Here is a 24,320-nt window from a genome sequence, read left to right on the forward strand (position 1 = left end):
TGCCTAAATCCCTGTAGCAGCATAAACCAGCATTGAAACATGCTGAATTTTTGAAGGTAGCAGAGTCTGGGAGCTGTGTGCACTAAAACAGGTTTGGAGGTATAGTGGGAGCATGTCCCAACAGGAAGGTGCTGGCAACATGGAATAGGAATAAAAATAGAGCAAGGTTGAAGCAGGACATGTACTTGTAGCCCATGCATGCAAGCTTAGGTGAAAATATACACAGGTAAGTGTGACATGTGTGAAAAACAAAATGAGAGACAATGAAAGGAAATCCACAGGCTAGAGAAGACAGATTTGTTTGCTCTGAAAGGAATGATGTTGTTCATCAAATCTGGCAGAAACCCCCAACTTTGCCAGGATTGACCCACCTGACCCCACTGCATGTAAGCCCAGAGCTGCACAACAATCTAAAAATGAAAGGGGTCAATTGAATACAAGGTTTTTTCCCTGTGGACATTAAAGTAACTGGAGGAAATTTAAAATTTGTGGTGAACTCAGACAAAACACTGATAGCTAAATCTAACCTTTTGTACTTTCCCAAGCAGCAGTCTTCATAGATGGCACTCCGAATTCTGGTTAGGTACGTGAGGCTAGGCTATGTGGCATGTGAGGTATGCTCCCAGCACCTCTCCAAGTATTAGCTTGTTTTCCTTCTTCTGGGTTATTGCCTGGCACAAACAGTATAAAACAGGTTGCAGGAACTCTATAATCAAGCTTAAAATATTCAGAGAATGCAGTTGTGGAATTACATATTTGAGAGGGAAAACTATTAAAAGACTAGAAATATAGGATGCCAATATAATTATTGTTTCCATTTTTCCATTATTCACTGTTGTCTCACTAGGAGAAAACCAAAACAGAGGCTTTGGAAAGAACTGCAGTGTATCTTTCTTGCAGGTTGCTTCTCATTCAGCATCCAAAATTACATTTCTGGGAAGGTTCTTCCTACTTAATCTGCTACTTTCATTAGAGTTATTCTTTTTCATTATTGCTTATAAACTTAGGGCTAACCAAGAGGTCTCACAATTTCTTGCTTTTCTGAAACCAGTGTCTCTATGAAACAAATGGGTATGACCACAAGTTTTTCTTGAATTTTGGGGTAACAGTAAGCTCCTAACTTGTTTAAGTATTTGAATTTTTCACTTGGCTTGGATGAAGTAAAATAGAGTGTAACACAGACATGGAAAAAGAGAAATTGCTTTAAGGAATATTCCAATGCAGTTCACTTACCATTAAGTATTGTTCTACTTTTCTGAGCTTAAATCTCTACTGACATGAATCTTTTATATCCTGCAGTGCAAGTTGCACTACTTGGATAACTAACACAGTTAAAGCAGTGGTTTCATTAAACCTGAGAAAGTTTGGAATTGGTTGTGGTTGTTGAGCAATTGAGTTTCCACTTTGTGGCAGTGGAAAGATTTTATGTTTTAATAAACAAATATTCTTGAATGTATTCCTGAACTTGATTATAGCCATCACTGGTTTAAAAAAAAGAAAAAAAAAGAAAAAGTAATTTGAAATGTATTTTTGAGACAGCAATTTAGAGGTGTATTTTCTGTGTAGTAGTACATGTTCGTTCCTCTTTTTATTTGAGTTTATTAGCATGGAAATTAGAATTAATGATGTTAAATAAGATGAGCAGACAATGACAGAAGAATAAAGGGGAATTGTGATAGTCACAGAGGCAGTTCTAGCAAAACCCTGGCCAAATGTTTTCTACATATATACCATACTGTGCCAAATTCAGCAACTCTTTGCAGAAATTATGTCTACTGAAATATGTCATGGTTTACCTGGGGTAGGACAAAACAAAACTGTTGAACATTTTATTTGTTTAAAAAGCATACTTTGGCCTACCGTGAAATAAATCACATTTTTATCCCAAAATGGGCCCAAAAGATATGCATTTGTTTTGCTTAGAACTCCAAGTTGATACTTTGATGGACTTAATGAGGTTTCTGCTGTGCTGCTTCCTGAGCTAATAAAGGTCCCTATGTATTGGATTGTGGCTTGGTATCTGTTGTAGCCATCATTCCCCTAAAATGGACATATGTTAGCTTTGTTTCTACTCATTAGGGCCCTCCTCTGACTGCTGCAGTCTCTCCCAGCTGACAGGCAGTAACCTCACAGTCATGTTGGGCACCTCTGTGGACAAAAAGGAGCCTCTTACACTGAGGATGTTCAGTCTGTAGGCAGTTCCTGGACTACTGCTCCCCTGCTGATGGTTGCCCATCATCTTTGCAGAAACACAAAGGTCCAGGAGCAGGTTTTGTCTGTGAAGACAAAGGCAAAAAAGGCATTTAACCTTTTCACTGCTAGTTCTTCTATTCCCTTCAGCACACCCATTTTTGCACACATTTTTTGTCCTTTTACAGGCTCATGGAAGAATCCCTCTTTGTGAAATCTTTGAGCATCAGATGATTATGTCTTTCCTGATTTTGTCCCAAAATATTAAGTTGTAATTGTTTTGCTCCCTTTTCTTGCTTAAATTCCTTGTACATTCACATTTTGCCTTTTAGCCATCATCAGTGACATCAGGCTTCCTAAGCCAGCTAACACTTCTCTTTTTACCTGTTTTTGAATTCATGGTGTTCTTCCTGTTAAAAAATATCCTATAAATAACATCTTGTGTACTCTTTTTCTCATAAATGGATAGATTGGAAAAGAGGAAATAGTCTGAAAAAGAAAATTTCAGTATAAGCAGTCTGTTTGTTTGTTTGACAAAATCATAATAAAATGCAAAAGTTATTAACAGAAAGTGTAGGACTACAGTCTTTAGCAAAAAATGTTTTACTACTGTTGATAAACTGAACTATTTTTTCTTGGTCAGTTTGTTTGTTATTAATCTCTTTTCTCCCCACTATTCATAGGTAATGAATACTGTGTATCCAGACAGCAATAAACCTTCAGCTGCAGACCACTGACAGAAATCTATAGAGCACCAGTTTGGGAAATCTCAGCTTTAAACTCTAAATGATTCAACATTTGTGTAAGTCAGACACGTTCTGCTATTATGTAACTAAATAATTTGATATCCATGTTCATTTTAATGCTAAGAGGTTCAGACAGTGTATGAACTGTTTACTCTTGCAAATTGCCTCTCTAATAATTAGGTGATAAAATGCTTGTGAATTCTAGATATGTCCTTAAAATGTGCAGGAAAAGCTGTGTACTGTTTGCAGGCTGTTAAAGAAATACTTGCTACAGTGACATATTTTGTAGTTCTTACATGGTTTGGGTTGGGTTTTTTTTGTATGAAACCAGCTTAAAACAATATTGCTAAACAACTAAGGTCCTATTGTATTGGTATTTAAGGCAAGGCTCAGATATTGTTTAATAATGAAAATGGTGTGTTGAAAGTACAGAGCTGACAAACACTCAGAGAATGGGTTTTTTCCCTAACTAAGTTGAGTATTTCAGGCAAAGACAAATATTGGTATTTAAATTTTTACTTCCTCTGTTGTTCTTCCCTTTTTTACTTTACAATGAGAGATACTATGGAAATGGAGAAGTTTTACAAGGGGGGACAGTTTTGACTAATATAGGTTGAAGTGTTTTATGAATGGAAACTGAAACACTAGCTGTAGAGAAATCACTTAAATCACTTCTGAGATGCATTAATCTCTGGTAGTGCATAAAAGTTAATTAACAGTGCAGTGAACTGGAGGCAATTCAGAGAGAAACATTATTAGATGAGGATGTACAAAGAAAGTGAAATGTCTTTCAGTTTACTGGCTAAAGATAGATGAATATCTACTAATGTCTGTAAGTGACCTTGGCAGCAAGGAGGAACAGTCTGACTGGAGATGTTCCTTGGGGTGCTCTCTCTGTGGGAGTAATAGGATAAAAGAGCAGGTGATCAGGCTGTCATGTGAAAGACTAAGGCCTTTTCCATCCTAATGTCTGGCAGCTATTGAGGCTGCATCCATATAGTCCCTATATGCAGAAAACATTTTTACTGACTGAGCACACTCATATAGGGCCACCTAATGTAAATTGCAGTTTTCTGTTGTATATATAGCTACTGAAAGTGGAGAATAGCAAAAGCCACTGAGGACTGGATACTGAATTCCAAACTTGGATAGATTTCAAGACAAGGAAGAGAAAAGCCATTGTTTTGTGTATTTAAAGCTAAACTAGAAACTACTGCTTAGAGTATTTTAAGAACAGTCCTGCTCTCATGAGGAGTGGACTTAAGATTCTAAATCAATCTTTTTAGACTGTATTTCTTGTTACGAGATGATAGAGTTTCCCAGTGCCATTCCTGGGTAGATTCACAAGAGTGATTAACCTCAAACATCTGTTTGCATGGACTTTCCTGGTTTTATTCTGGTTACTCTTTTGTTGGGACAATTGTGCACAGAACATTTGGTGGAAAATAGGTGATTAAACTATGCTTTCTCCTGAAAACTGAACTTTCCTATCCTTAGTTTTCTTACCATTTTCTAGATAGATTTGGGATATGGAGTTTGTGAACAGTAAGAGGTTATTACTGATGTGATCAAGGACAGCTAGGATTCAAGGGAACCTCAAATTTCTCTTGATTGCATGTCTTCTGCTGTAATTTTTTTCTCTCCTAGATTTTCAGGATTTTCCTTTGCTGTAGGTTCTCCATGCATGTTATATGAGTTCCTATATCACTGTCAGAATTATGGGGCTTTAAAATTATAGCCCAATTTCTTCTATTCAAATGGTAAAATGAAATGGATTTATCTGCATGTTTATTCAGGTTAAGAATAATAGTCTTTTGAAATGAAAAAATAATTTCCATTTCATCCATGATTAGTTAACATTCAGGAGCTCTCTTTCTCTATAGATATCCAGAATGAAAGTTTAAAAGTACTGACTCTTATTTTGAATATAACAAAATTGTGAAACTATGAACTTGCTCCTACTTGCTTGAACTGTACCCTTGCTGTACGCTTCATTGGCTAACCAGGCATTCAAAGAGCTCATATACAACTTGCTGATGTTTTGATCAGCTTTGCTGAGCTGTGCAGATGAAGATCCAGGAGAATTCCTGGGAAAGTGAATTTAGCTCTGTAGCAACTGGAAGCAAAGCTGTGGTAGCTGGATGTTTCCACTTACCCATTGTCCTAGACTCTGTGAGTTGGCACTCAGTTGGCAGAAGGAGACAGAAATATATTCTTGAAAATGTTTCTGTTTAAATGAGGAAAAGCATAGAGTAAAAATAAAACAAGAGTGAGAGACAGGAAGATAGCATGAAAATAGCAATTTGAGTTATTGTCACAAGGGAGCATTACACATGGCATCACATAATGCATGAGTTAATCATCACAACATTCTTTGGAAGCGAAGCAGAAAAGTACAGAACATGACAAGAATTATATTCAAATGCAATAAAATTTTGTTTGAAAGTTGTTTACATTTTAAAAACTAGATCAGTAAATTAAGAGTAGATGAAACTGGTTTGTGAAAATTCCAGGAACTTGGCAGAATTCATCCATACAGTGAAATTAATTTGAGGCTGATATATTTTTCTTCATAAGGTTGATTGAAGCAGGCTCCCCCTCCCTGGAGACTGAGTTCTATGCAGTCTTCCTTAAGAAAGTAATGCTGGCAAGCCAGGCTCAGACAGAGTGAGTGAACTTACCTCTCTTTGCACCTTACATGGCTCCTTCATGGGTGTAATTGAAAGTGCTGGCAGAGCTCAGTGGGTGCACGGTTACCTGGACAGCAGTGGTGTGAAAGATTATCACCAACCTGTGGCACCCAAAGCAGACCCTCCCAACAGTGTTCCCCATGGCTTCTGATAAGAATGTCTTCACTTTGCCAAGACTGGCTGTTGTACTTAGCAGAAAGGGGCCAGGTGGAGCTCCCCATGGGACTTCCATCCTGATGGAAGAATCTGGAAGAAACCAGGAGAGACAGAAAAATGGGAAAGACAAGATTGATAAAGGAAATTATTTGAGGAAGAAAATAATGAAAGCAACAGAGGCAAACCAATTAAAACAAACCAAAAGAAAGGACAGGAAGATTAAATTCACTCCCTGGGCCAGATGCATCCCTGGAACCTCAGCAATGCAGCCCTGACCATAATGGATACCCTAGTGGAGCTAAGGCATTCCCTGAAACATGACTTTTGTCATGATGCATGATGACATCTTCTAAAAAGCAACTGTGTGATGTGTGCTATCCAGCCTTTCCTGAATAACTGGGACCTTCCAGTTGATATGGGTCATGATGTGTTATGGGACTTAAGTGCTAAGAGTTATACATACCCCTGAAATTAATTTGACTGCTGTGTACCAAAATCTAATTTATTTCCTTATCATCTTCCAAGCCTTAAATTGCTAGATCTGAGTTGTGTAAATGCTTTAAATAAAGGCAGCTTCTAGTCACTAAGGAACATTGCAGAAAATTTGCCTTCTGAGCATGGTTATATAACGCCCACTTATTTTAATTAGACTTTAGCTCTCAAAGTCCCACTTTACCTAAGTGGCATGATCACTGAAACACAGTAGAGATTTGTGATAGCAATGCAATCTATCTGCTCCTTTCAGCACTTCTCCTTTAATATTATATCTCTCAGGCATGTGAGCCCCAAGCAGCTGCTTGCAGTGTTGTCTATTATTAGTTCTTACTCAGAATGGGTCTTGTTCTCCAGCAGAAGTGCAAGAAATGTGTGTGTAAGCATTGCATAGCTTAATTTTCCTACAGAAGAGTGGTCCTCAGGGAGGAGAGTCAAATAAACAGCAGCCTAAACTGTACTCCAGGTAGCTAAACACGAGGAACAGGACCAAACCAAATTACTCACAAAGTGATGCTGATGTTAGTCTTTTCTCAGGAAGATACACCAAGCAGAGATGGTTTTTTTTTTTTTAAATAAGTAAATTCCAACTAATTAAAGGTTTCCCTTCCATTCTTACTTGAAATTTTTGCTGCAATAAAGTCTTTGGCAAGCATGAAAAACGTATTGTGATTACACCCATTAACTCCTCAATCCCTGTAGCCAGCTGCCTCTTCTTCCTATGTTTTTTGTGACGTATCCTGTTGCAGAACATGGAGACCCATTTGACCAGGCACTGAATGAATACTATTTCAGTGTACAAACCCAAAAAGAAAGCCAAATCGTACATTTGTCATATCCTAAAAGGATAATTTGTGTATATAGGTGGCGATGATCCCTTTCTAGTATTCTAGGTTCAGTATTCTTGCTCTTCTAACTGAGGAGACAAAACAATTTCTTTCCATGTAATCATGGCAGGTCTACAGGAAATTCCTGATAATTGTGCTATGCTTTGTTATGATGATGAATTACTTCACATGTTTCTGCCATACTCATTAGTCTTACTTTGCAGTCTTCACCCTGCATGTGCTCTGAGATAAACTGGACACTGAGACTAAAAGGCAGCATCATTATGAACCAGATTGTTTTAAGGTCACCTTTTTTATCTTGCTTTCTGACATCAGCTGCTCTTTCATATCTGAAAGTGGGAGACATCACATTTTTTTTCTCTCACTGTCTGATTTAGAGACTGAATACTTTATAGAACATGCCATCCCTTAGTAAAAAAGAAGGAACTAATTCCAAGAATAAGTACCTTACAAAAACAACAAAAAAAAATCCAATCCTACATATAGATAAAACAGTCTTGGAGCAAAAATGAAGTGTGGGCTCAGCATGGAGGGAAGAGATATAGCTGATAAAAATTCAGGAGTATATAGATTGGTAGGGGAATTTGAATAAACCTGTTTAGGGAAAGAGAATAAGCAAGGTAATAATCAAATGATACAACCCATAGTGAGCATTTGCAGCAGTTTGTTTTACCAAGTGAATTGTTTACTTCTCAAAGCAGTCACTGCAGTCAAGCAGGAAAAGAAATGCAGTCAAGCATCTGCTACACATCTTCTTTCTCTCAGTGGACACTACAGTTTTTGCCAGACACGATGCATACACACAAGAGGCACGTTGGGAAGAAGCTCAAAGAACTTACTCAGTCATCTGGAAACATCTAGTCTAAAAGAATAGCTAACCACCAAATAGATAAGTTATATCAGGAATTATACCTGTATAAACTGCATTTAAAATCACATTTATTATGGTCAATTCCTACAGAAATGCTGCAGTGGAAAAGTTAAAAGGAGACTAAATGCACAGAGATCACATGAGTAATAAGATTACCTGAACTTTTTTTAAGGAAATTGCTCATGGAACTGATATTTACAGAACATTAAGCTGTTAGAAAAATTACTATTTTTTGTTTAGAATCTCTTAATAAAAGGCAATTTCTCTTTTGTCAAAAGTGGACCATCAAAAGGTGAATATGTTTCTACATAGATACTCTCTCTCAGTGCTTCGTGTGTCTTTTGTTGCCTGATGTTTCAATATGCCAAATTTGTGGTGATCTTGCAGTGAGTGGATCAGCACCAAAGTGTCTGAGTATACCTAAATACTCAAAGGTTAGTATCTGATGCCACCTCTGCCCAAGATTTTGCAGCACAGGCCAGTTCCTGCTTGGATCGTAGCCCGGTTTGCCGTCTACTGAGCCTGCATGAATAAACTGAGAGGTGTGAATTTTTAGTTCCAATGTTATCCTGTAATAATGTGTCTAAATGCGTTGAGAACCTGAGGTGACATAAAATGTGGAGTTAACTTATGACCATCCAAATCTGATCATACAGCTATGCCTAAAATGACCCTTAAGCCCAAAATCACTCTTCCGTAACTCTTGTGAAAGTAATTGCTGGTGATTTCTGCGTGGCTGGTTCTGAAGATAGAGTATGCAACACATCCTTGTACTCCTGAGGAACAGATATGAATGAGCTTGTGCTGTGCTTTCCTCCTGTTAGCCTCTTGAGTAGGAGGGAAACCATAATAACCACTGCTTATGAGTGCTACGTATGCCATGGCAGTATCATGGCCTTTCCAGATAAAGCTGCTCCAATTCCTAAATCCTAGAGATTCAGCTGACAACTGAGATATCTAAATTTGTTATGCCTACCTTCAGGAGTCTGTTTGTGGCCTAAAGGCTTGCTTCTATCACCCCCACACAGGAACTGCTGCCATTTCAGATGCCCTGGAGTATGCAAGGCACCTTGACAGCTCTGTAAGATGTATTGCCAACAGGACAGGCAGGTTATGCTGTCCATCTCAAATGGCACTGGCTCCTTCTGTGTGGACAATGGATTGAGCCCTCAGTACCAAAGCCTTTATTAGAGTCAATAAAGATCAGGGCTGGTGTTACTGGTGCTGAGCGAGTGATTCAGCTCAGCAGCTGCTGGTTCCCTCAGTTGGGGTGAACTGACTTGTGCTCTAGGTTGCATTGGCTGGATTTCTGCTGACTGCAGAAATGAACAGCTGAGGAATGTGTGTGTGCCTAGATGTAGATAACTGTTTAAATAGCCTAAACACAAAAATAGTTTGAATGGTCAAGAATTAACTTTTGAAATTTGAAAATTTCAAATGGCAGAAACTTCTTTTCAGATCTAATACAGAGCAATTAGAATACCTACAAAAGTTAAAGGCCTCATGGGTATTTTTCCTATGGAAGTTTATGAGGAAGCAGTTATTAACCTGGTATACAAAAATTAGCATATAAGACAGATCAACTAAGAAATTACCTGTCAGGTTCCCAAAAAAAAGCAGAGTCTGTTGTTTTGTGTTTTTAAATCCTAGAAGACAATTAGTGATTGGTGGAATGTTTGCAGGAGGTGAACTGGAATTAGATAACATCATCGCAGTTATTGGCTGCTCTGATCCCAATAGCTGAGTGGGGTAAGATTTCCCATTCCTCATTAGTGAAGAGCTAAAAGGGAAAAGGTGTGTTATTTCTTTCAATAATACATTTTTTCAGGGAGTAAAGGCTGAGCCTTATGCGCTGTTTCTTTCCTTTCTTGTTGTACTGAAGACAGAGGTGCAGTAGCATTCACATGTGCAAAATTTAATTACTCTGATTTATCAAGCAATTATTTTTCCTACTAGTTTTATTTAACTGTGGGAGATCTCATCCTTTCTTTGAGCATAATGAGTGCATTTGCTTCAGGAGGCAATTTGCCATTCACAGATGAATTCTCTTAAACAGTGACTTTGCCTTTATTTTTCATTTTCAAATGAAATTACATTCTCAATTTGTTAGTAAATTTGAGTAGTAAATTTCTTAGTATACGGGAACAGTGAATTCTTTATTGCATGATGACGGAGCTTCAGCAGGAAAGCAATTTTTATCCAAAGTTTCCTTCTAAAATTGATAAGCCATGCTGATGGAAGATGGAAATTTTGAGTTTGAACCACCAGGCTGGGGAAGGTCTCATATTCAGAGTTTCTATTTCTTGCATAAGAGCACTTAACTTCTAATCTATAACATAAATTATAATCACCACTTCCATTTTTCAGCCATTTAAGTGAATTAAGGAGTGTTCTGTTTCCAAAGTACTTGGTATAAGTGCCAACAACCAGGAGATGGTTTGAGTCTCTAATTGTCAGGCTTGCACAAGCTTTTAGGTCAGAGTATCAATTAGGGGACACCATGTCATCTTGTTACTACTACCTCTGGTTAGCATAGTGCTTGCTGTGTTTACTTGTGATTCTCACTCCTCTTTAGAAGCATCTAGCTCTTCCTTCCATCATGAGAAGGATTTTTTTGCTCTCTCTATGTGTATGATTTCTTCTGAGGGATCAGATAAATCAAAGGAAGTGAATCTTACTCTGAAAATATGAGCTCAACAGAGAAATGGGTTAGTTAGGTTTTCCTGCTTCTGCTATCCTGGGCATAAAGGTAAACCTTCTTTGGGAGCCTTTAAAAAGAACCATTACTGAAGAACACTCATTCACAGAATGGTTTGGTTTATATGAAAGATGTGACTTGCATATGACATAACTCCAGATTTCAATGGTGAAGGCAGAGAACTGGACAGCAGCCCTTGCTGGGCTGTGGAAGCTGATTCCTCCTGGTTTTGCCTTCATTCCCTGTCTTTCTTTGCACACTGAACATCTTCCAGTATTTTGCCTATTTTTTCTTTTAAGCATATTTCACTGAAAATTTTTCTTTTATTCATTTAAAATTTCATATCCATTCTAAACTATTGTGCTAAATTGGTCTTTATAGTTCCCAATTCATGTGGAGCATCTCATCATGTTCTCTGTTTTACCAAATTGCCTTCAATGTTTTTGTATCACCGCTTATCAAATACATACAGGGTGGCATCTCACGAAGTCTGTAACTTTCACCAGATTCATTTCTCACTCTTGTAACAGCAGAAAATAGCCTAATTTTCATTATAAAAGCAATCCAGTTGGAACAAAAATAATTAGGATACATCAGAAAAAAAAGCCATGTGGACCATGACAGGAGAGAAAATGCTCTTCACATTGATTTTTATTCTTTTCATTCTTGAATGCTTCAGAGTTTTCACTTGATTCATGGTGATAAGATGCACTTAATGTAGTTGCAATCTAGAAATCACAGGATGTCACAGCATCACAAGAGCTGAAGCTAGAAGGGGCCTCTGGAGACTGTGCAGTCCAAACCAGTGCTCAAAGCAGGGTCAATTACAGCATATTGTCCAGGGATGAAAATTCTATAACATCTGTGGGCAGTGTGTTGCAGTACTCAACAGTATTCAGTTAATTTATTTGCAACATCTAGATAGTAAGACCAGAAGAAAGAATTAGAACCATGTAGTTCAATCTCCTTCAGAAAAAAATAAGGAAAGACCTTGTCAGTTATTTCTGCATAAAGCCACATATACCAACTGTTGCAAGACATTTCATTTCATAGGAAGTAATAGAGTAGTATAGCTGTATTTTTAAATGCAGCCAGAAGTAACTGAGACTCTACAGCATCCATTGGCAATTTATTCAAGTAATTATTTTCCTCTGCAAAAACAGAGAGAAAAACAACTGAAAGGACACAGAAAATAAAATGGAAAAAGACCCAGACTCCCTTAACATGAATCTGTGTCATTTATGCCCAAGCATTTTTGACAGGTGTTTGTCTATCTTTTCCTAGATAAACTCCAGTAATGGAGTAATGGAGCTGTTTTGTGAATAACTTTGTCTAGCCAAAAGTTATTCCAAAACCTGTCTTTGAATTTTTGTTGTTGGTATTTAAGTATGAAACTTCTTGCTTTATCCATAGTGTTCATGGAGAATTACTTACTCTTTTCCTCACAGCTACTTTTTTCACGTCTGAAAATTGTTAAAGTTCCTTTCAGATTTCTCTCCTTTAGATTATATGACCCATTCAACTCTTCTTGAAAAATACTTTATTGAATTCTATCATTCATTCGGCTCTCTTAACTCCTTTCAGATGACCTAGACTATTCTTGAGGAGCAGTGCTTGTAACTGGAAATTAACTCCAGTGGATGATGCACCAGCTCTTACAGCCAGCCTTTCATTGAGGCATTATGTTTGCATTGGCAATGTTATTGGCATGTGCTCTGGTCTGATCCATTTTAATCCTCAGATCTTTTATTGCAGAGCAGATCTGTCATTCCCTATCCTCTATCTGTGTAGTGTAATCTAAATGCCTAACATTTTCTCTTTCCCCTCTGATATGGATTCTGGTTTTGCAGGAATGTTCATTAGGCTTTTAAGATTATTTGGAGTTTTATTCCTAGATCTTTCAGTGATTGAAACTTCCGCAATTTTGGTATGATCTCTGTATATAACAATTATATATTATATTTATTATATTAATAAAGTGATGTAAGTGGTTTTTGAAAAGATCAGATTCTGCAATATTGTATTTAAATATACTTTAATTTTGAATGGAATATCCCAAAATAGTTATTGATGCAACTTCCAGGTCTGAAAGTCATTAAGTTGCATGTTTACTCAAACCAGGACAGCCTACCACATAAAAGTTAAATACATTCTTACCATACTTTTTTCATGTTGTCCTTGACACCTGCCTGTGGCTTCTATCAGAGAGCGGATACATAAATCAGTGAAGTTTAATTTTGGCTTATACAATCAGAGCATCATTTACAATGGAAAAGCCTCCTGAGATCATTAAGCCCAGTCATCAGCGTAGAACTGCCAAGCCCTCCCCTGAACCGTATTGATAAGTGCCAGGCTACATGTCTTTTAAATGCTTCCAGGAATGATGATTACACCACTTCCCTGGGCAGCCTGTTCCAACGCTTGACCACCCTTCTGGTGAAGAAGCTTTTCCTAATATCCAATCTAAACCTCCCCTAATGCAACTTGAGGCCATTTCCTCTTGTCCTGTTGCTTGTTACTTGGGAGAAGAGACCAGTCCTCACCTGGCTAAAGCCTCCTTTCAGGTGAGTATAGAGAGAGACCAGATCCCCCCTGAGCCTCCTTTTCTTCAGACTAAACAGCTTCAGCTGTTCCTCATCAGAGCTGTGCTTCAGACCCTTCCCCAGCTCTGTTGCCCTTCTCTGGACACACTCCAGCCCCTCCGTGTCTTTCTTGTCATGAAGGGCCCAGAAGTGAACACAGGATTTGAGGTGTGGCCTCACCAGTGCTGGGTACAGGGGGACAATCCCTGCCCTGCTCCTGCTGGCCACACTGCTGCTGGCACAGGCCAGGATGCCATTGTCCTTCCTGGCCACACCTGGGCACAGCTGGCTCATGTTCAGCTGCTGTCAAATGGCACCCCCAGGTCCTTTTCCATCACACAGCTTCCCAGCCACTCTGTGCACTCTGTCCTCAGCACTGTGGGGCTGTTGTGAGTGACCCAAGGGCAGAACTGGCACTTGGCCTTGTTCAACCTCACACCACTGGCCTTTACCCATGGATCTAGCCTGTCCAGATCCCTCTCCTGAGCCTTCCCACCTTTCAGCAGAACGCTCCCATCCAATTTCATGTTATTTTGATCTTGTGACCAACAACTCCTCTTGTGACTGGTTATTTTTATCTTATTTATTTTTCATTGTTACACCTTAGCAAATCTGATCTCATACAAATAATTAGATTAATTTACTATAATTTGATATTGAAAGGTTCATGCAGGCACGACTTTTCTGTCTTTTAGGTGTTTGTGAATGGTTTGTGTGACTTTTCATTGCAAGATCTTTCTAAAACTGAAAGTAGGCTGAGTGGTTTTCTCTCCACTAACCTGTCTCTCCTCTCTTTTCCTTTTTTTTTTTTAATTAGATGTAGGAGTGGCTTTTCTGAGTTTTGTGGAGCCTAATTTATTTTTGACAGGTTTTCAAAACATAATCATTTATCATCCATGGGACAAAAGGCAGGCTTAAGGAAAATACCTACAGAGAATTTCCACTGAGCCTCTCTTGGAACATCTCATTTAACTATTTTCCAAGCTGTTTGTCACTGTTCTGGTTTTATTACTCATCTCTATCTCTGCAGCTCATTTTCTTCGCTGTAAGATCAGAGTTGACATTTTTAGTGAAGATAGAAGCAAAGATGACAACATTGTGACCTTCTCAAGATTCCTGTTGAGGAACAGACCAGCATTTTTCTTAATATTCTAATAATAATAAATTTTCTCCTATGTTTTACTTTGTCATAAGTTATTTTTCACCCTTCTCATTTTATTCCTAGACTGTTGACACTCTAGTTCAGGTTACTTTGTGCCTATGAATTGTCCTTTATTTGTTCCTTTTGGTTTTGTTTTAACAGCACTACCAGCTCTCTCCAATTCCTACTCCCCTTTTTACTGACATTTTGTAAAAATCTAATACTTCCACCCCCAAGTGTTTATTGCAGTCTGCTGTCCTGAGCTCCATGATTTATGATGTTTGTGTTCTCCCCTCTAACCATCTGAGGCTTGTTAATTCTGTCATCTATTTCATGGTCACTCTCACAGGTTGCTTTGCATCTGCACAATCTCAGCCTGTTCTCCCAGGCTGGCCACAAACACAGAGGCCTTTTCCTTTACATGCTTTCTTTAGCTTTTGTAGAAACAGACATGTCATTGCAAGACTATGTTACTGATATCTTCCTGCTTCCCTGTTTTCCAAGTGTTCTGATGATGAAAGAGTCCACCTCAAACCTGTCCTGTGCTCTTCATGTTTTTGCTGGTTGCCCAGAAATGCATTGTCCACCTTATGTTTGTGACCAGACCCAAAACATGACAATTTGCTTTCACCTTCAACATTTTAGCAGGTTTTTATTCCTACACAAGCTGGGATTGAGAGTAATATCAGCTATCCTTGATACACAGAGAACATGTCTTTTGCTTAATTTTTCAGTGAGAGCCAAACAAAATATATAGACTTATGTCTGCTAAATAATTAAATTAGGCAGTATGGAAGCATTCAAAGTCTGGTACCTTCTCAATCAAATTATCTGTTGGTATAAATCCCATGACTTCAATATGGTTTCTTAAGCAGAAAATTACCTGTATTTTCCCCTTAGAAATGAACAAAAAAATGCATGCATTTTTTAAAATCTCAAGTTAAGTTTTGATTTTAATTTAGGAAATTACAAAAAATTTGGACAAATTTTCTGACCCATGTAATTAGAACTTTAAATATTATATCCAGGGTAGCAGACCAGAAGTAGTACTATTTCAAAGAAAAATAAATAAGATTATGAGAGCAAAGACAAAACCCAAGATAAAATCACTTTTCAGATCTTGTGAATACTACATTATAAGCAAAGAGGATTTCCCTTTTATATGATTAATTCATATTTTAATAAGTAAATTCTGCTGCAAAACTGCAGTCAATTTTTAATCATTAATGTAGAAGTTCAAAAAAATGTCCTTTCTCAAGATGAATGGAGAAAAATATATAATATTATTGACTTTCTTAAACCTATCTCATATGATGGATTTATGAAATGAAAATAATATAGAAATTCCTTAGACTGTGACAGGAAATACAAATCAAATGAATGGAAAGGCAGTTGCACTGAAATAGAGACATTTCAGAAGATAATGTGTTCACTGCAAAAGGGTCTTCTGTTATGTACTTCCTATAATTCTGTTTTCAGTGGGGCACCTGACAAGAGACAGGCAAAGATGCATGTGGATACATCATGGTTTTGTTCACTGGTAGCTGAAGATGTATTAGGGCTGTAGGCAAAGCAGATGCAGTGAGGGCTGGAAGGGTGAAAAATTTTTTGTCCAACCTCAAGTACTGTTTCCTGGTTAGTACAAAACCAAAAGAAACCAAGAAAAACCTCCAGAAATGACTTACTAATGCTTTAGTTCTGATTTAACTCAGCTAAAGGGGAAAGATTATCCAGCCACAGTGATTAGAGGCATAATACCTACAAAGATCAATCAGTTGTGTCTTCTGGGTCTCAAATGTGATCAGGAAAGGTCAACTGAGTTGTGCAAAGGGTGTGTTTAATTCTATATTACTATCTCTACAGTGTTTCAAATAAATTTTCTGGAAAAGAAAGCATGGCCCAGGGAGAAGGTTTTATGGTTTAAGGTGATCTGCTGACTGGAAGTCTCAGAAACCCATGGAAAGAAACCCTAGGAATCAAACAGATCTTCCATGGCTTTGAAAAAGATATTCACACTCACTGCAGGTGGCCAGGCTTGTGGGTTTGCACAGCACCATGGGTTTGTGCAAATTATAGATGATGATTTTTTAAAAAAATTCAATGTGCTGATGTCAAAAAATTTTCTCAAGGAATACAAGAGATTATCATTAGTGATGGCAGTAGGCCTGAACACACAATTACTTGTGTTCCATTTTATTACTACGTGTGGGAATTGATAATGTTTCTTCTTGCTGTTAGAAAAGACAAAAACCATCATTGTTTTCTTGTAAAAGCTTTCCCCACCACCACTTTATTTTTATTTTAATAAAATTTGAGGCTATAACAGAAAGAAAAAAGGATGGGCAGAGAATTCTTCCAATGCTTTTCTTAGAAGTAGGGTATTTTTTTTACTCTTCTACTCTGAGATATAAATTCCCAACACCAAAGAATGAAATAATAGGTAAAATTTCTCAAAGGTCATAAAACTAGAGCAAAATTTCCAATGTCTGCAAAAGCATCACCACTGATAGGCAGAAGTATGTCTCATATAGTCATTCAGCATTTTGTGTGAAAGTAATTGGTTCATACTATTTAAAACCTGTCCTGACATGAGTAAAAATGTTAAGTCTCACTTGAATTCATGGAAATTGATCTCAAAACACATGTTCACAGAGCAGCAGATACTAAAACTAAAAAACAACTTCAACATCCATTGCAGAGCACTTGAATAAAGCCCTTGTCTATGTTAGATCCTCATCCCTGTTCTTTTTAACTAAAGCACATCTTATACCTAATGTGTACTGGAAATCAAATTCAGGAATTACATAATTTGCTACAAGAGAAATGAGTGGCTGCCTTAAGGGGTCATCTCCCTTTCTGCTACTTCACAATAAATCTGAATGAAATCCTATTTCAATGAAAGCAGTCACTAGAGGGAAATAGAGCAGAATTTCATCTCTAAATTTTAATGCTGAAACAGAAAAACTAAAAGTTACCATTCAAAAAGTGCTTTTGATGCATCTTCCCTACTTTACAATAATTTAGAAGTTCACATATTTCCCTAAATTGAATAATTATAATTTCTTTTTTGTTTTCTTCTTTTTATGCAAAAACATAAAAACCCCTTTATAATAATTTTTGAGAGCATGGGAAACAAAAGACTAGAGGAAAAAATATGACTGATTGTGTATAATTTTCCTCCAGCATAGGCCAAAAAAACCTCCAAGATGAAATTTGTTGTTGCCTTATTTATTGTAACATACCCTTTTGGTGGAAAACCATTGATTTCCAGTTGTTAAAGCTACAGGACCCATTTCCAAGCAGAAAAAAACCAGATGATGGGGATACTGGAGCATACAGTCACTCCAGGACAATGGGCAAGGCATCTCTGCTGTGTGTTGAATTAGGCTATGCATAATACGGACTCTAAAATTGTTAGATTGACAGAGGGGAGTTGTTTTTTTTTTTAGGACCTATTCCTTTTTTTTGTTTTTGGCTATAGGAAAAATAGCATTTTTTTTTTTTTAAATAGGAAATCCATTTCAGCATTTTTAACTTTTCTTTCTTCTTATCTAATATGCATTCTCTTATGATTTATTAAGAGGTATAGAACATGTATTCTGTTAAAACTGTAGAGAAATCAAGTACTGGAACAATGAAATATTGTATAAAAGGATGGAGAAATATTTATGCAGAATCTTGTGGAATTTTTATGTGTTTGCTGCATATAAATAAGCCATATATCTTCACCGACACAAGAATAAATAAGTTCTCTGGGAAGAAAATTTGAAGTTTTAAATAAATAGCTGATGGACAAAGCTGAAATAAAAAAGAGATAACAAAAAGCAGAAAAAATATCTATTTTCTTTGGTTTAGTTATGAATACCATTGTTCTTTCTGATATTTATGCACTTGAAAGAGTAAGGTCTATGAGATGAACAGCATTCTAAAAATAGGCATATTGGGGGAAACATTTCTGTAAATTCACTATGAGTGAGGATTCTCTCCTTGTTCTGGATTTCATCACAAAATTTTTGTGAAATTCCATCAAACAATAATTATTAAGAAAATTTTGCATAGCAGAACAAATGAGCAAAAAAATTGCTTTATTTTGTTCAGCCTGAAATCCTTTAAATCAGAACTATAACTCTTAACAACGATCACCCGTGCAATGGTGTTGTACTTTATGAGAACTAGTTGGGAAAGTTTGTACAGTAGATGTTTAGAGAGAGAAATACAATGTCAGAGATTAAATAAATTACAGAACTAGGTATTTGTTCTTACTATGTGTTCATACCTGTTAAATTATTCCTCACTCTATGAAACAAAATATATTTTTGTGAAAATATTCCTAGTTAGTTCTCTTTATCCTCATGAGTATGTGTATAATACATTAAATTACAAAACAAAACAACAAAAACCAGTATTAGATGACCATTAAAGAAGAAAAAAAAGAACCCCAAACTTGGATATAGAAGATCTTGAAAGAAGGTGTTAACATCCAGAATATTACACTTCCTCATCACCTCAAAGAGGACTGTTGAGCATGCAATTTACTGTGTATCATATTAGGGTTGCAATTACAGGCTGATGTTTTCTAGTAAATGGCACTTTCCTCAGAGATTATCAATCCTTTAAAATATTGTTATTATCCCATGACCCCTCCAGTTCTCCCTTCCTCCCCACACCCCAACCTCATGTGCACATATTAGAAGCCGTAATGTATTAAATATATGGGTTTTCAAAACACATGGGCAAACATTTTTCCATTTCCTGTAACTTATCTGTGAAAATACTACCTGGTCTTTATTTTCTGCTGAGTTTCATATATATTTTTAAGATCATAAGAAGATCCTATGTTGAGGAAATAGTATATGAAAATGGCATTCAAAACCACTACACTTGTGGCTGTATTAAGACTGTACATGCGAGTATAATGCTGTCACTGACTGACTTGGAGGATTTTAATCTTCCACTTTAAGACTATTTGGTGGCAGCTGTTTGATAAAATAACTACTTCATATATCATTTGAAAAACTTAGCTGACGATAATATGATTATCTAAAACTGACTGCAGAAAAAAATATATGCGGTTAGAAGGAAATAAGCATATGTAGACGAGAAGAGCTTTACAGGCTGTCTTCATAGGAGATAATTTTTCTTCACAGGATATAAATATATCTTTCATCCAGTATTGGATGTTAAAATTGTTATAATACAGAGGAAAATTCACAAGTGAAATGTTGGAATCATGTTTTTATGAAAAGTGTAGCCTTTAAACATACATCTTTTAGAACAGAGTCATTCAACATATATGGAACTGTTTGAGCTTTCCAACAGGTCTGGACATGTGTCTGCAAAAGGAAATCTGTTACAAGCGATTCAGTGTGACACTCCTTGTGTGTGAGGACAACCAACCCCCTTCACTGACTGTAAACCCCACCCTGGCCAAGCTACTGGAATAGAGCCAGTTGAGATCCAGGACCTCAGAAGGGTCACTGCCCAGGGGGTGCTGCTGGGGAGAAGTAGATAATGTTCAGCTGGGAAATTACTGTGGGGCAGCAAGCCTGGATTATGATCTCTGTCATCTTTGCTGAGTTAAGTTTTTCCAAAACCTTCAACTATAGTATTCACAGAACCTTAGTCCGAATGTTTCCCATAAATTTCAGGCTCATAATGGCATTACAAGCTAATTCAGGGACACTGCTTATATTTTCAAGGAGTTGAAAGTGTCTAGCCTTTGACCATTGTCCTTCTCTAACTAATTCAGCTTTATGGTAAACAACTGAAAACATACTGTCCATTAGATTTGTTATGCTAAGAGCAAAGAAACAAGTCTTCTTTCTGTATGATAAGAATTCCCAATCAGATTCTAACAAGATAGCTTATAAAAGAAGTTGTTTTCCAACATATGTAGGAGAAAAAGAAATGAAAATAATCAGAAATTTCCAACTGTGAAGTTAAATACAGAGTTTAGGAAAATGCTGTGTTAGCACAAATTAATTCTTCAACATAAAATGGCAATAGAAAAGCTTGAGCTTTTATAGCTCCTTTTAAACCAGTTGCTAAAATATTTCATGAAATTTAACTGTTTAGGAGTATCTAGAATTCAAAACCACTCATGTGTAAAATGCTTGTGTTACTGAAGGCTGCCCAAGAATAGGAACTTATGATGGAGCGTGAGAAATATACATTACTCAATAGAAATTGTAGAAATTATTTTATGTAGTTAGAAGGCAATTTCCTGAGTTGGATTTTGTCCAAGGTTCTGCATTTGTCACCTGAAGCTTATGGGAAAGACCACACGATCTTTCATGAACACAACTTACCGTGACCTTTGCTTTAATGCTTCAGGACAGAAGATTCAGGGTAACTGCTCCTGACAAAGCGCTGGTACAGATATGGGTAACAGTACTATTTATTCCTTGCTTGTCTCAAGTCCCTGATTTTGTTGTTCTTGGATAAATATAAGAGATATTAAAAAACAGAATGACTATAAAATAATCTGGTAGACTCGAGATGAGTAGTGTTACCTTTCAGTGTTAGATTGTGAGTTTGCAGACCTAAAACCTCCTGTTTTGAAGTGTATATGGTACAAGCATTTCCAAAACTGAAATTTTTCTTCCTGACTTCATAAAATGGTGGGGCTCTTTAAAATTCAGTACACCAAATGTGCAAAGCATTGTGCCATAACCCAGTGTTATCTGATTCCAAAGATGAGGATAAAAATACAAACCAAAGACCAAACAACAGAATATTTTTTAGGAAAAAGGAAGAGCAAAATGAATCAGTGGCTGTCTGTGGACTGAAAAGCAAAAACTTTCTTATGAATAGAACTGTTTGACTTTAGATGGTGTTTTCCATCTGTGGATTGCAAAGCATTCTATTAATGATAATGAAATCATCAGTGTCTTTTTGTGGAGTGTAAATTATATGTCCGTTTTGCATATGGGTAATAATGATATTGGCCCTCGTATTCCAATACTGCTCTTGACTGCTCCCTTCAAAAGCTGCAAGCTGAAATTAAATTGAGTTGTGATGATGGAAAAAATAACCAGGTTTTTGGACTGAAATCCTTTGAACCTTTACAGATTATTTTTTGTATGATTGTCACAGGAGTGAGTTTACACTGTGAGATTGCTAATTGTGTCTAGTTAAACCATGTTAATTAGAAATAGGACTGCAGACTCATTGTGCTATTATAGTCCTCTTTACATGTAGCTCGATTGATATATTACGGCTCTGTTGAGTTAATGAGTCACATGAGATGCAAACATTCTTTTTGTTCAAAGTTAAAAAAGTATTACTGCATGTACTCTTTAAGTGCTCAGGAGAAAGAACTGGTCGCAGGTGCTCTGTAATGCAAATGTTGTATGAATGGATGACTGGGCTGAGTCTTCCATATATGATCTTTTCTTTACAACCCCAAAAATCTTCCTCATGCAATGCATGAATCAAGACAGAAACTGATATAAGATATCTGTGGTTCATTTATTTTGGTTTTATGAACTTTACAGTCTAGCATGCAGTGAGAATGATTGTAATACCTCCATAATATTTAAGCACTGTCTTTTCCTGAAGGAATTCAGTCAGAGAAAAAATTGAGAAGAAATAAAACAGTCTTTCCCATCTGTTCAAGATGTGCAAAAATAAAAATCTTTTCTTACAGCTAAGCTTGAGAGCAAGTTGGGTACTTCTGACAAACAGGCAAAACTGGGTCAAACATTCACTAGATGAGCTCCAGAGGTTCCTTCCCACCTGAATTAACCAATAAGCTTATATTTGTGAAATATATGAGTCCAACGCTTGTTGCCATTACACCCCTGGTTGTGATCCCTTTGGATTCTAGTTGGCCATCTCTTACACTCACTGAACGAGTAGCACCTGGAGGAAAACAATGCAGGCTATTAAAACTAAAGCAAGGAAGAATACAGACTAGTGTGGCTTGGGGAGTTGAAAGAAGTTAAAATGTTCTATCACTCAACTTTTGCATACTTTTGAGCTAGAGATTGCCATTCTGATCAGATGAGACAGCATAACCATCCATAACATCATAGCTAATGTGTATCAGTACAGTGCAAAACTACATAGCTTAAACAGCTCCTTTGGCAGATTGTTGGTGGTGACTTTTAATTTGCAAATGGCATTGAAAGGGTGAGGCAGTATTTTCTGAAATTGTTCTGCCTCAGATTTCAAGAACTTGACCCAGTCCTTGGTGAGAAAGTAGTTTGGTTCTAGGTATCCAGGTCCCAGGCACCTCTATGTCATGTAGCAAACACAGAACAACTGAAGAAATTGCCCTCAGTAAGAAATCTTAGTAAAATATAGTGCAGAAAGACAGGCTAAAACTATTTAAGATGAATAATGAAATTAAAATAATTACTTGCCCCCAGCCAAGTTTTACCAGGGATTGGATCAGAAGAGAATTTGACCTAGGCAGTTAATTCCATGACATGATCAAATCACAGGTTGGGGTATCTTCTGCCTTCTTACCTGAATTCAGAATCCCAGGCTGTTTGCTTCACACCTTTGTCCTTTTTACATGTGTTTCAATGCTGTCATACATTTGCCTCCTCAACCTACACCTCTAGCTCTCTTTCCACAGACTTTTGTTCCCCAACATGTCTATTTTTAGCTGTGCCCTTAGCCTTTCTACCACTAATTTTATCTTTGATTTGGCCTCAGTCATCCTCTTTCTGTTTCACCTCCATTTTGTAAATTATCTTTTGTTTCTAGGGTTCTGAGGGGTAATCGAGCAGTTTAGAACTTTCTTTTCAAGAGCCTCTTTCAAGAGCTAATGGACTTCAGAGTGGGCCCTATAGAATTCATGAAACTCTGAGGAAAAAAACGGCATTATCAATATATCCTTGGCAGCTTATTACAGTATTCCCTCATTTATCACATGCGTGATGTCTGAAATGAATGTGTTGTAACCTTCTCTTAAAGCAGCTGGAATACCAGAATAATTTTCCTTTGATAAAGCGTTTCTGTCTCTGAACCATGAAAAAAATTCTTCCTCTTTCTCAAGCTTGGCTCAGATATTTGGGCACTGATAATGAGCACAGGACAATAAATAAAAAGTTGTTTGTCAATTTAGATTCATGTTGACATGTATGTTGGCATGATATAGATATGTTTAAATACAGGTTCTACTCTTTTACAGGGAACACCAGATAGCCCAACAGCAGCCTGTCCAGCTCTGCAGTGTGAGAACTGATTTAATATTTGACATAAAAGAACTGTTTGAGCTTAATCAAAATTAAATACAGTCCTTTAATTTGTTGCTGTGGCTGCTACAAGTAGAGGTGATCACAAATTTTTATTTTAAAATATGGCTGAACTCAAGCCACAACCAAATCTTGAGTTGCAGATGCAGCTTCCTCAATCTCATTTACTGGGACTTGTTCTTTAAGCACAAATAAATTTATTCCAGATATGAATATGGATATACACAGAGTGCATCAGGATTTACGATTCTGGCTAGAAATAAAATAATGTTATTGTTAAAGACACTCATTCCACCTCTGTTTATCTTTGTATTTCTTGTTTATTGTTCCTCCTCACAAGGCTTTGCACCCTGGACAGTGCTAACTTTTAGTAGCTATGCTTTTCGGTATTTTCTTTTTGGTCTTGGGACTGTTTTACCATTTGATTATATTTCACCAAGGAAATAATGCAGAATGTACTATTTAATGAAAACAACTTGCCAAGATACAGAGGGAGAATTGCTTTGATGAGGATTCTCTGAGCAGGATACAAAGAAAAAGAATATTTGGAGGTCTTTGGTGCTTGTGGAGATGCATGTATTTCATAAAATTAATTGATCCCAGTCTGTCAAAGGCTTTTTTCATCATGTTGGAATAGCGTGTAAGAAAATCCAGATGACACAATACAGCATTATATTATGCTTGAGGAGCTTGTATACCC

The 24,320-nt window shown here is 37.0% G+C and overlaps 1 protein-coding gene and 1 long non-coding RNA gene across 9 annotated transcripts in view; one reads left to right on the top strand and one right to left on the bottom strand.

The window, feature by feature from the left end:
- TUNAR (transmembrane neural differentiation associated intracellular calcium regulator) overlaps positions 1-24,320 on the top strand; it is a 161,445-nt gene that overhangs the window by 95,658 nt on the left and 41,467 nt on the right. For all 6 annotated transcript variants that reach the window (XM_086893807.1, XM_086893799.1, XM_086893798.1 and 3 more), the window contains one exon: positions 2,874-2,992. The gene's annotated coding sequence lies outside the window, so the exon portion shown is untranslated. The remainder of the gene's footprint in view (positions 1-2,873; positions 2,993-24,320) is intronic.
- Positions 936-13,744, bottom strand: LOC111929842 (uncharacterized). 3 transcript variants are annotated; one of them, XR_015288262.1, is made up of 7 exons: positions 13,235-13,744; positions 12,849-12,889; positions 9,589-11,657; positions 5,618-5,872; positions 5,092-5,163; positions 2,575-2,679; positions 936-2,276 (listed from the first exon to the last, which is right to left on the bottom strand). It is a non-coding gene; the product is annotated as an uncharacterized LOC111929842 (long non-coding RNA). The 3 variants fall into 3 exon arrangements; XR_015288261.1 differs by lacking the exons at positions 936-2,276; positions 2,575-2,679 and having other exon boundaries at positions 3,005-5,163; positions 9,589-11,608; positions 13,235-13,269; XR_002864877.2 differs by lacking the exons at positions 936-2,276; positions 2,575-2,679; positions 5,092-5,163; positions 5,618-5,872 and having other exon boundaries at positions 9,117-11,657.

The sequence above is a fragment of the Cyanistes caeruleus genome, chromosome 6 (genome assembly GCF_971803275.1).
Source record: "Cyanistes caeruleus chromosome 6, bCyaCae1.hap1.1, whole genome shotgun sequence".
NCBI classification, from domain to species: domain Eukaryota; kingdom Metazoa; phylum Chordata; class Aves; order Passeriformes; family Paridae; genus Cyanistes; species Cyanistes caeruleus.